The following is an 11794-nucleotide window of genomic DNA, read 5'->3' as shown; positions in this document are numbered from 1 at the left end:
CTTTCTGAATTGAAGTTGTAGGTGATAGATAATGTGCCCTTTTCTCTTCAAGGATGCCCAGTGAGAGGCATTCTCTACATCGGTGGTTCTCAGCCTTCTTGATGCTGCAGCCCTTTGAAACAGTTCCTCATGTTGTGACACCCCAACCATGATATTATTTCACTGCAAATTCATAACTGTAATATTGCTAGGAGTTGTAATGTAAATCTATGAGATGTGGGATATCTGATATGGGACTCATGTGAAAGAATTTTGGGACCCACAGGTTGGAAACCAATGCTCTAAAGCCTTGTGGTCGGTAGTAAATGCGTTCACTATTTCCCTTACTCTCAAGGAGTTGCCATAGAGAAAAATAAGTCAAGACGGAATGATGTGGATGCAATAAAAGGCAAGTCAGGCAACAAACCCAACGGATCCTTAAGGAGCAGGAGGGGGCTGGAGAGACAGCTAGGCTGTTAGGAGCACTGGCTGCTCTTCCAGAGGAGCCAGGTTCAAGTCCCCGCATTCACATTGTGGCTCACAACTGTCTGTAATGAGGACCTGGAGTTCAGAGCCCTTCTGGATTAAGGGAGAAATTATCTTAAAAGATTGATAAGACCAAAACCATAGCATGCAGAAAAGGCCTGGCTCTACCTGGCTAGCTCTCTGTGAGGGCTGTTTTTGTGGTGTCCTTGACTAGCAAGCCGGCCTTTACCAAGACGTTCTAGAGAACTTCTCCAACCCCTTTCTTCTCCTCTTCCTCCCCCTCTTGTCTCTTTTTCTCCTCAGCTCCCTTCTCCCCCTCTCCCATCTCCCTCCCAACCCTTTCTTCTCCCAGTTCCTTTCCTCCCATCACCCTTCCTCTCTTTGAGAGGATTAAAGGAAATCTCGTGATGTTATAATATAGTTAAATCACATCTCTCTTTGATTTCCTCCCTCCAAATCCTCCCACACACCTTTCCTTACTCTCCCTCCCATTCCTGGCCTCTTTATGGTCACTAATTTGTGTTGTGTGCATATATGTATATAGATATATATATTCTTCAACACGACTAGCTCAGCATGTATGATGTTACCTGTATTCCGTTTTCCAGGCTGGCTATTTGGCACCAGGTAACCAATTGGTGTGCTCTTCCCTGGGGAAGATGATTCCTCCTCCTTGCAGCATTCCTCAGTTGTCTACAGTTCTTTGTGTAGGGTTGAGGCCTCATGGGCTTTCCCCATCCAAGTTAGCATGTCTGTTGCTGGTGTCCTTGTTTAGCTCATGTCTGGGCAGTGTGAGACGTTATGGGTATAGCTTCTGATATTACTAGAAGGCACAGTCTCACAGCAAGTTCCCTGTTCCTCGGGCTCTGATACTCTTTTCTGCCCCCTCTTCTGCAATGCTCCCTGAACACGAGGTGTAGGAATTATTTTGGGGTTGTATTCATTGGGGCTGGGTCCTGTAAGTGTACATTTGGTTGGGATCTGTTTCCTGTGATGGCCTCCGTTTGTTGTGACGAGACAGTCCCTGGATGAGGGGTGAGGACTACACTTGTCTGTGGGGATGCTTCGCTTGGGTTTCATTGCTGTGAAGAGACACCATGACAAAGGCAATTTTTATAAAGGGAAACATTTAATTGGGGCTGACTTACAGTTTCAGAGGTTTAATTCATTATTATCACGGTGGGAAACATGGCAGAATCCAGGCAGGCATGGTGCTGGAGAAAGAGCTGAGATCCATATCTTGATCCACAGGCAGCAGGAAAGACTATGTGACACGCTGAGCGTAGCTCGAGTATAAGGAACCTCAAAGCCCACCCCAACAGCGACACACTTCCTCCAACGAGGCCACACCTACTCCAACAAGACCACGCCCACTCCAACGAGGCCACACCCACTCCAACGAGGCCACACCCACTCCAACAAGACCACACCCACTCCAACAAGACCACACCCATTCCAACAAAGACCACACCCACTCCAACAAGACCACACCTCCTAATAGTGCCACTCAGTGGTACCAAGTATTAAATTACATTCAAACCGCCACAGGGTATAAGAATAAACATTTAGAATGGAGTTAAAGATTGTACAGGTGGAGTGAAGTGAGAGTTACAGATTTCCTCCAAGATCCATCACTTCGCTGGCCTTAGATTTCTAGCTTCAGGCACAATTTCCCTCTTGCTGAGTGGGTCTCAAGTACAGTTAAAGATCTGTTGGTTACTGCCAAGGCCTGTGTGTCACTGTTGTGTGCCTGGGGTTATTGTACCAGGCTGGTCATTGTTGCAGTTCATAGGCATCAAAGCTGGGTAGAGCTGTTGCTTCGCTCCTGTGTTAGCTTGGATGACACCTTCTAGTTCCATGAAAGGCAGTCCTCAGGGAGGAAGACTTTAAATCAGTTCCAGCTTAGGGCCCTCTGGGTCCTCTGTCTGAAGTATATGCTGTCTTCAGCAATAGGGACTTACCTTTCACCTCTCTGGGGATGTAAGGGCAACCACAATGGCTTGTAATGTTTTGGGAGTCTTTTGGACACCCCTAACCAGCAACTTAAAAGTTTCTTGGGGTTGGGTTTGAATTAGACGGTCTTTGGCTCTTGGGGGAGGGAGAGCATTGTCAGCCCAGGTGGGAAATTTTTATTTAAACTGGATATGTGGGCTGGAGAGATGGCTCAGCGGTTAAGAGCACTGACTGCTCTTCCAGAGGTCCTGAGTTCAAATCCCAGCAACCACATGGTGGCTCACAACCATCTGTAATGGGATCCGATGCCCTCTTCTGGTGTGTCTGAAGACAGCTACAGTGTACTCGTATAAATAAATACATAAATAAATAAATAAATAAATAAATAAATAAATAAATAAATAAATCTTTAAACCAGATATGTATTTTTATGCAAAGCTTATGTTTTTACCATTAATTAATTTATTTTATGTGTATGAGTACACTGTCGCTGTCTTCAGACACACCAGAAAAGGGCATCAGATCCTGTTACAGATGGTTGTGAGCCACCATGTGGTTGCTGGGAATTGAACTCAGGCCCTCTGGAAGAGCAGTCAGTGCTCTTAACCACTGAGCCATCTCTTCAGTCCCATTTTATTTATTTTTTTTTCTTTTCTTTTTTTCGGAGACCGAACCGAGGGCCTTGTGCTTGCTAGGCAAGCGCTCTACCACTGAGCTAAATCCCCAACCCTCCTATTTTTTTAAAAGATAGATTGTTTGTAGTGTGACTCTTTATGACGTCCACACTGTTAATTTATCCCCCTCTCTCCTTGTCTCCCTACTTAGTACCTCTCCTCTCCCTCAGCCCCCCCCCGCCGTTTCCCCATCACATGACTTGCCCCTCACCACTCCCTCTCCACTGCACCCCCACGTCCACCTCCCACTGCAGCACTGCTCCCCTTTTCCCTTCTGGTTTCTGCAGTTATTCCAGGATATGTATTCACATCTGAAGACTTGGAGCTGGGAATCTTGGGTGAGAGAGAAAACCAGATAGATGTTATTGAACTATATCCACATGCTGCTTTCAACACTTATGAGATATTTGCTTTACTTGAGGCTGCTTTTAACCTGCTGGACTTCTTTTAGCACATGGTTACTACAATAGACACACACGTCATTCTGGGTCAGGCGTGTGGATGGTAACAGGTTGAGTTCATTGTCTTAAATGATCTCAAGGCACAGCATTGACTTGGTTCCAAGGGGCTGCTTTAGGTTGGATTTCTATTGCTGCGATAAAACACCATGGCCAGAAGCCGTTTGTGGAGGAAAGGGTTTACTTCAGCTCATCGTTCTGGAAGGCAGTGTAGGGTGCTAAGGGCAGATCCCAAAGTCAGGAACTCAGGCAGAGACCTAGGAGGAGTGTTGCTTACTGCCTTGCTCCCGAAGCCTGCCTTGCTCAGCCTGCCTTCTTACACAATCTAGGGCCACTTACCCAGGTATGGCACTGTCCCCAGTGAGCTGGGCTCTACCACATCAATTTTTTTTCTTTTTTCTTTTTGGAGTTGGGGACCAAACCCAGGACCTTGCGCTTGCTAGGCAAGCACTCTACCACTGAGCTAAATCCCCAACCCCTACATCAATTATTTTTAGCCTATATATTTTTTAAATATAATATTGTTTTTAAAAAGCACTGTAGACAGATCTCACGGAAGCGTTTTTCTCAACTGAGTCTCTTTTGCCAAAAGACTCTAGCCTGTGTAAAGTTGATATAGAACTAACCAGGACAATCAACCTCTTGCCAAATCGACACATGAGAGCTTTAATATTAAGTCATAACTTTTCCTTTCTTGTTCATCCCAAAGATCTCATATTAGTATTAACATCACAATATAAAGCATTAAATAATCTTTAAAAAGCCCCATGGTCTTTAAAAGTTCAAACATTTAAAACTCCAATCTCTTTAAAACGTTCACCTTTCTAAACGGCGGAAGCTTCTCTAGAACAATCAGAGTCTCTGCAAAATGCTGAAGTCTCCTGGCCACGAGCTCCTGAAAAATTAAAAATAAGTTACTTTCTTACTCCGAGAAGGAAAAACCAGGATACAGCTATAATAAGCACAAAGTTTAAAGGTATAAAAGTTTGAGTGGGGGGTTGGGGATTTAGCTCAGTAGAGCGCTTGCCTAGGAAGCGCAAGGCCCTGGGTTCAGTCCCCAGCTCCGGAAAAAAAAGAACCCAAAAAAAAAAAAAGTTTGAGTGGTTGATGTCTGGAATCCACTCATGACCCCCCCAAAGGCTCCATTCCTCCAGCGCTGCTGTTTGTAGGTTAGCTTAAGCTCAGGTCAGGTCCACTCCACAGCTGCCACTGTCCTTGACATCCAGCCGTCCAAGAGTCTGACGTCCCCAAATGCTGTGGTCTCCACTGTATCTGTGCTGCTCCCTAACCGATCACCTGTCCTGGGCTCTGTTCAGGGACTCTGATCCTGATACCTGGTGTAGAGCATTAACGTTTCTCCATGGTTCCTTCAAGACTAAGGCTTGTATTCCAACCAAGGCTGTGTATTCACTAATGGCCTCTCCTAGCTGTTCACAGCGTTAAGCGTTAGCTGTTCTCTATGACTCTTTCATGCCTGGGAAACTCTTACACATTCCAGATTGTCAATGCCCCAAAAGCAATTCTTACCATTGTTAGCCCTTGAAAGTCAGATCAAGTCAAATCAAACCTTCTAGAAGATACCACTTCACACCCATGGTGGTGATTGACTCTGAAGACCCAGGCATTAGCAAATTTTGGTGGAGGCCTCACAAAATTCATAGCATTGCCAGGATGATTCTGATGCAGTCAGTTTGGAAAATGATGTAGTATTTATTTTAAAGGGTAAACATAGTGCTCTCTCTCTCTCTCTCTCTCTCACACACACACACACATATTCCTGAGATATTTTACATGCTACAGTGTTTACACTTTACAGGCAAAACAGTGAAAAAAATCCAGTGCCCTTCAATTGATGAATGGGTAAAGAAAATTTATTATGTATACATAATATGAAATTAAATAATCAAAAGGAATATGGTGGCTGTCTGTACTGTAGCATGCATGAAGAGGACGTGAAGTTAAAGAAGCCCATCATGCTAAGCCACTACCTAAAGACTATACATGGACTGACCCTGGACTCTGACCTCATAGATAGCAGTGAATATCCTAGTAAGAGCACCAGTGGAAGGGGAAGCCCTGGGTCCTGCTAAGACTGAACCCCCAGTGAACTGGGGGGCAATGGGGGAGGGGAACACCGATACGAAAGGGGAGGGGGGAGGGGGATGTTTGCCCGGAAACCGGGAAAGGGAATAACACTCGAAATGTATATAAGAAATACTCAAGTTAATAAAAAAAAAAGCCTGTCATGAAACATCTCAGTGTGATTCACATGAAATGTGCAGCCCAATGTGCTCCCCAGCAACAGACAACAGGAGGGAGGATGGGGGAGGAAACGAGTGGCGGTTGCTTATAGTACCCAGTTTCCTCCAGAGGTGATCAAAAGGACTCTGAAATCTCTTATGGTGGAGGTCCAGGCGGCATGGCTCGATTAGATGATGCTACACTTAGAAAACTGGTGAGAGAGAAAGCCACGATAACAATATGGTCCGGGTTTCAGAAGACCACGACCCCAGTACTTCAGTCTTCTATATTGCTAGTAAACATCTGTGACTAGTTTTAGTTCCATGCAGAAAGGTCGGGGAGACAGCAGAGGATGCAGAAGATCAATAGATGAGATCACATGAAAAGACAGGAAGACTGCAGAACAAGAGTATCATAGTGATGTGCGGGGCAGAGGCCAGGATCAGCACCAACTCGGCTAAAGGCCACGTGTGATTACTGCACCGGTTATGTGATGATCGCACATGGTCATACAGGCTTGACTGACAGTTTCAAAAACTCAACCCCGGGCTCCTAACTCTATAGTACTGCTTTCTCCCTAACAGGCTCCAGTTTAACAGGTTGGGGATGGTACCAAAGGCTTGCGTATTTCTAAAATGTCTATGCTAATGCTGTGGTTTTGAGAGCTGCTTTGCAAACCACCATCTAGGTCTTTGAAGACACAGTTTCCTCTTGTTGGGTTAAAATGAAATCTTCTAAAGAGGAAAAGGGAGGGTAGGTGGGTGGAGAGACGGCCCAGTAGCTAAAAGCACTGACTGTTCTTCCAGAGAATTAGGGTTCAACTCCCAGCACTCACATGGCAGCTCACAACTGTCTGTAACTCCAGTTCCAGGGGACCCAACACATTCAAACAGTCAGATGTGCAGGCAAAACACCAATGCCCATAAAATAAAAAGAAACGAATTGTTTTGATAAAAGAAGAAAAAGAGGAAGGGGAGGTGAGACGAAAGGGGGGAAGGGGAAGAGGGAAGGAAGAGAGGGGAGGAAGAAGGGGAGGAAGAAAGGGGAGGAAGAGAGGGGAGGAAGAGAGGGGAGAGCTGTTGGATAAAGAAGGGGCAGGAGAGTTGAGGCTAGTACTTCCCTTTAAAATACTGCTAAAAATTTCTGTAAAAATTTTTTTCTTGTCTTTTTCCACATTATGTTTTTTTGTGCTGTTAAATAAATGCAGAATAAAGCCCTTTGTTAGGGATAAGCGCTATCATAGACAGACACACAACTACACACACAGGCACAGGCAGACATGAGACAGAGGCACACACACAGGCAGCAGGGGCGGATGGATAAGACATAAATAACAGGCAGGCAAATTACAGACCGGTACTGCAAATTGCAGACAGATGGGAAGCCTAGGATGGAGAACTTAAGTGTGGACTCAGCTCTTGGTCGAGGGGAAGTCGCTTTATTTTCACTCCTGAATGTGTTTATCGATGCAAGTGTGCATATGGTTTTAGGGCTGACCACTTGGTATTATATAACCAATCGAAACACTCATCCCTGGAGAACACTGATTCTCCTTCTCTCTGCAGTCACTGCTTTCCTGTGGCTGTGACATTTCCCCCAGCAGGTTGGTATGTCAACCGGTGTCACTGTTCAGGTCTTGTTCAGGTGGTCTTTTTGTTGAGATTTTATGAGGGCAGCAGCTTCCCTGTAATATTTAGAAGACACAATCTTGCAGCAGATATCCCTGAGCCTTGTTGTAGGTGTACCAACTGGGGCTAGACTCCCCACAGTCAATTTTTCTTTGCACTTTAACCAGTCATGGCTAAATGTAATGTACTCTGCAAAAGGTAGCTTTGTGTGCTTGTGGACATCTTGCCATGCTGCTCACTGTTGCGGTTCGTAGGCGTCCCGGTTGGTGAGGGCTACTGAATGTGTTCCTCCCTTGGCAACTTTTAACAGCATCTCCTGATCACCTGAAAAGGAATCTCTGGAGGAAGATTTCAGGTCAAACACAGCGCTAGTCATCCATTCCTGTGTCTAATGTGTGTGGTGTCTTCAGTACTAGAGACTTAACTTAAACTGTGGGAGCCAACCGAGGGCAACACGATACCAACACGATTATTTGGACCAGCATCCTCATACCCATTTCTTTAGGCTTCCTAGAGACAGCACCCCAAAGTCAGCAGGAAGTAACTAACGATCATGTTGACTACCCTATTCCTGTTCCACCAATCACCTCTTTCTAATTTTTCCTTTTTTAATTAAACCGAAATGGGAGGATGTTGGCATTTAGTCTAGGCTCTGCCCCACAGTTGCCTGGCAACAGCCAGATGTGCCTGACTCGCTATGAAAGGGGCTGCTTGCCCCCCTCCTCTCTCTCTCTTGCTCTTTTGCTCCCTTCTCTTCTCTTGCTCCTGCTCCTTACCCTCTCTCTTCCCATTCTCCACCCCCTCTCTCCATGTGCTCACGGCTTGCTTCCAGCCTCTACTCCTCTTCTGTCTCTGTCTCTGTGCCTTTCTCTGTCTCTACTCCCCCTCCCCATGCCCCAATAAACTCTATTCTATACTATACCATCATGTGACTGGCACCTCAGGGGGAAGTGATGTCTCAGCATGGGTCTGCAGAGGTCCCCAGGCCACACTGTGTCTACACCAAACATATCCCTGGTCTTTCTATATGGTTGCTGGCTTAATGATTGTGAGCTTTCTTCCTATGGGTTCTTTCCGTTTCCTGTGGAGTTTCTAATCATTCCTGCTTAGGTTTTGTTCTATGTTCCTCTGTGTGTGTCATAAGATATTCCTGAAGGAAAATGCCTGAAAAGAAGCTGGGGTTTGCTGTTAATAAAAAAACCCCTGGAAGGAATTTCTGTGTCTGCAGAAACTGATGGGCTGATAGGAATTTCAGTACAGTGCAGACTGGAATTTTATAGGTTCAGAAGCTAGTGACTTTTATCTTGGGTTAATTTTAGCCTTCTGGAACAGCCTTTCCTTGCCTTGTTAGTTCTGCATCTGAACTAACTAACTAAATAAAAAACCACTTAGAAGTTAGTAACATAGCAAGCCACCAGCTTCCACCAATCTAAGAGCTAAGAGTGTTGTGTCATCAGAGCATCTTGGGACAATACAGTAGGTCCTCCATCCCTTGTATCTGCCTCTCTTGTGTACCCACCCATGTATTTTAATCTTTGCTTGATTTGTAACTTTATTTTTTCTGTAAAAACAATAAAAACTCTGTGAAATGGCTTCTGTGTTGGAATAAGGGATTTTGAGTAAGCTAAATCCTTGTTCCCAGGCGGTTGGCTCTCAGACAGATCCAGAATAAACTATTTCTTGCCCCCTTTAAGATGAGACCTGCAGTTTTTGTCTCAACGGTTACGGCAGAAAGCCTGAGAAGACCTTTCCACTAGAGGAATCACCTGAATGGAAGCCAGGACGGTGGACCATGGAGTCCAGAGGATTTGGTGTTTTTTTCCCTCAGGTTGACTATTTGTGAGTTGTCTAAGGCTTTGGACCTCCCTTTGTTTGGTCTTTGGCCCATTTTGTTTATTCTGATCTGGTTAAGAAGTATCCTTCTTTGGGGCTGGGGATTTAGCTCAGTGGTAGAGCGCTTACCTAGGAAGCGCAAGGCCCTGGGTTCGGTCCCCAGCTCCAAAAAAAAGAACCAAAAAAAAAAAAAAAAGAAGTATCCTTCTTTGATAATCTTTTTGGTTTGCCTTCCGAAGTGTTTGGTTTAAGCCATTAAATCATTTGCTTTGAAAGAGTTTTGGTCTACACCTGTTAGTTTGCTTGTTTTCAGATCTCCGAAGGCTTCCTGGCTTCTGGATGCTCAGCTTACTTTCAATATTTTGTTTACCTTTGAACTTTGAAGGCGTTTTGGCTTTCCTTTTGTTTGTCCTGGTTTTCCTTGTTTTCAAAGTGTTATCTTTTGTTATCAATTAGCATTTTCCTCCTGACTGCACAAAAGTGCTTGATTCTGTGTTTTCCTGCTTTGTTTCCTGTGACCTTGTCAAGCCTTTAGCGCAGGAATCTTATGAGCACCCAGTGATGAAGACGCTGAGGACAAGAGGCACTTGCTCTGGTAATCCCACACAGGCAGCATCCACAATTTTCAACCAAATTTGAAGCAAGCTTTAATTAAATACTGGCCCAGATGATGGTCTCTGGCCAGGTCCATTCCAAGGTTCCCAGAAAATGGCCACAAGCTACGTTGGCCAGGAGCTTAAAAGGCAAACCCACAAGGTTACATACTTCCCAATCATGGCAAGCATATATCATGACTTACTTGTGTGATCAAGCACATCTAGTGCAGTTGGGTCAACCAAACTTGTTTAGGGAAGTGAAAACGTGTGGCTCGTTATCTTATAGGAACAACCCCCCCCCACCCCCATCCCCCCACCCCCCCATCCCCCCACCCCCCCACCCCCACCCCCCACCCCCACCCCCCACCCCCATCCCCCCACCCCCCACCCCCCCCACACAGACACACACACACACACACACACACACGTACACACACATTGTCTTTGAAGTGTTTAGATTTGTTATTAATTAACCCAGTTAACCTTTTTCTCCTGACAGTCGTCAAATGCATGATTCTGTGTTTCCCTTCTGTTTTTCCTGTGACCTTGTCAAGCCTTTATCTTAGGAATGTTATGAGTACCCAGTGATAAAGTCATATATGTGAGCAAGGTTTGGACATACATAAGTAGGAAATGTTTTGAGATAAACTGCTGGCTTTTTGTGTGATAATCATTAACTTGTAAGTATTTGAAAAAAAAAAAGGGCACTCTCCAAACGTGTTAATCTTATACACTTAACAAAGTTTTGGGCAATAGAGTTTTCGTTTTGTTGAAATCATGAATAAGCTTTCTCCTTTAATTAAAATGTAAAATGTCTGTTAAGAACAACAACAAAGTCTGATAAAGTCGGTAATGCAGATTAAATAAGAACTGCTGAAGAAAACTACATGTGGCTGGAGAACTCAGACATCTGCATGCCTCTGCCTCCTGAGTTCTGGCACTAAAGGTATGCACTACCATGACTGGACCTAAGCCTTTCTTTACCTGAAACTTGATCTGTATCAAGGTGGCCTTGAACTCAGAGATCTGCTTGCCTCTGTCTCTTGTAATTAAAGATGATGTACCACCACCTTTGGGCCTAAGCTTTTCATGGACACTATGCCTCAAGATAGATCTGAATCAAAAGCCTATGTTTTCCAGCCTCAAGATCTGGTCGTAGATGTCCTCCATTTTCTGGATTGTAGTTCATTCCAGATTAAAAGTCCAAATGAAAACAATAACCGGGTAATAATAGTGCCTAACATGATATAACTTTTCCTTGTTCAACTACAAGCACATAAACAATAAGCTTAGCTGGGTGGGATCTTGCCCAGAGGTCACCACCCCCTTAATCTGTTTTTCTCCTCAAACACAGGATTCAGCTCTACTGCACTTCCTGGTGCTTTTTTAATACTTTGATCAGACATCTTGTATTTTTTTACTGTTTCCTACACTTGATCAAAACACTCCTCATGAGAGTAAACCAGAGGACAAAGTCTGTGCTGGGCATGTGTGAGACTTCGTCAATGCAGCTGTTCTGAGTCTATTCGCCTTAGCCTCAGGCAGACTCTTAAGATAAGGGCAATAAAGTAACAACACTCCTCACCAAAATATCATAAGAATGATCTCCAGAGTTCAAATTACTCTCCGCTCCAATGTCTTCTATATTCCCAGTAAGAGACCTAAGTGGAGGCCCAGAAACATAAGCTTAAATAAAGAATCAAGTCCTGGGTGAACACAAGTGAAACACATCCGGCCAGCACAGCTACTCAGACAGAGTCACAGGTCCCATTGCATTTCTTTCCGCACGCAGGAGATAACATTTAGATAACATTTCTTAGCAACCCTAGTAATCGTCCCACCCAAATGGCCGCTGGGGGTCACGTAGCACTGTTCCTGGAAACACGGCAAAGCGAGCTAATCTCTCCTCTTCCACAGCAGCTGTTAGTGACCACATGTTCTCCAGA

The sequence above is a fragment of the Rattus norvegicus genome, chromosome 11 (genome assembly GCF_021556685.1).
Source record: "Rattus norvegicus strain SHRSP/BbbUtx chromosome 11, alternate assembly SHRSP_T2T, whole genome shotgun sequence".
Classification (NCBI taxonomy): Eukaryota; Metazoa; Chordata; class Mammalia; order Rodentia; family Muridae; genus Rattus; species Rattus norvegicus.
The sequence above is the reverse complement of the archived record's forward strand: the minus strand, read 5'-3'. Positions refer to the sequence as shown.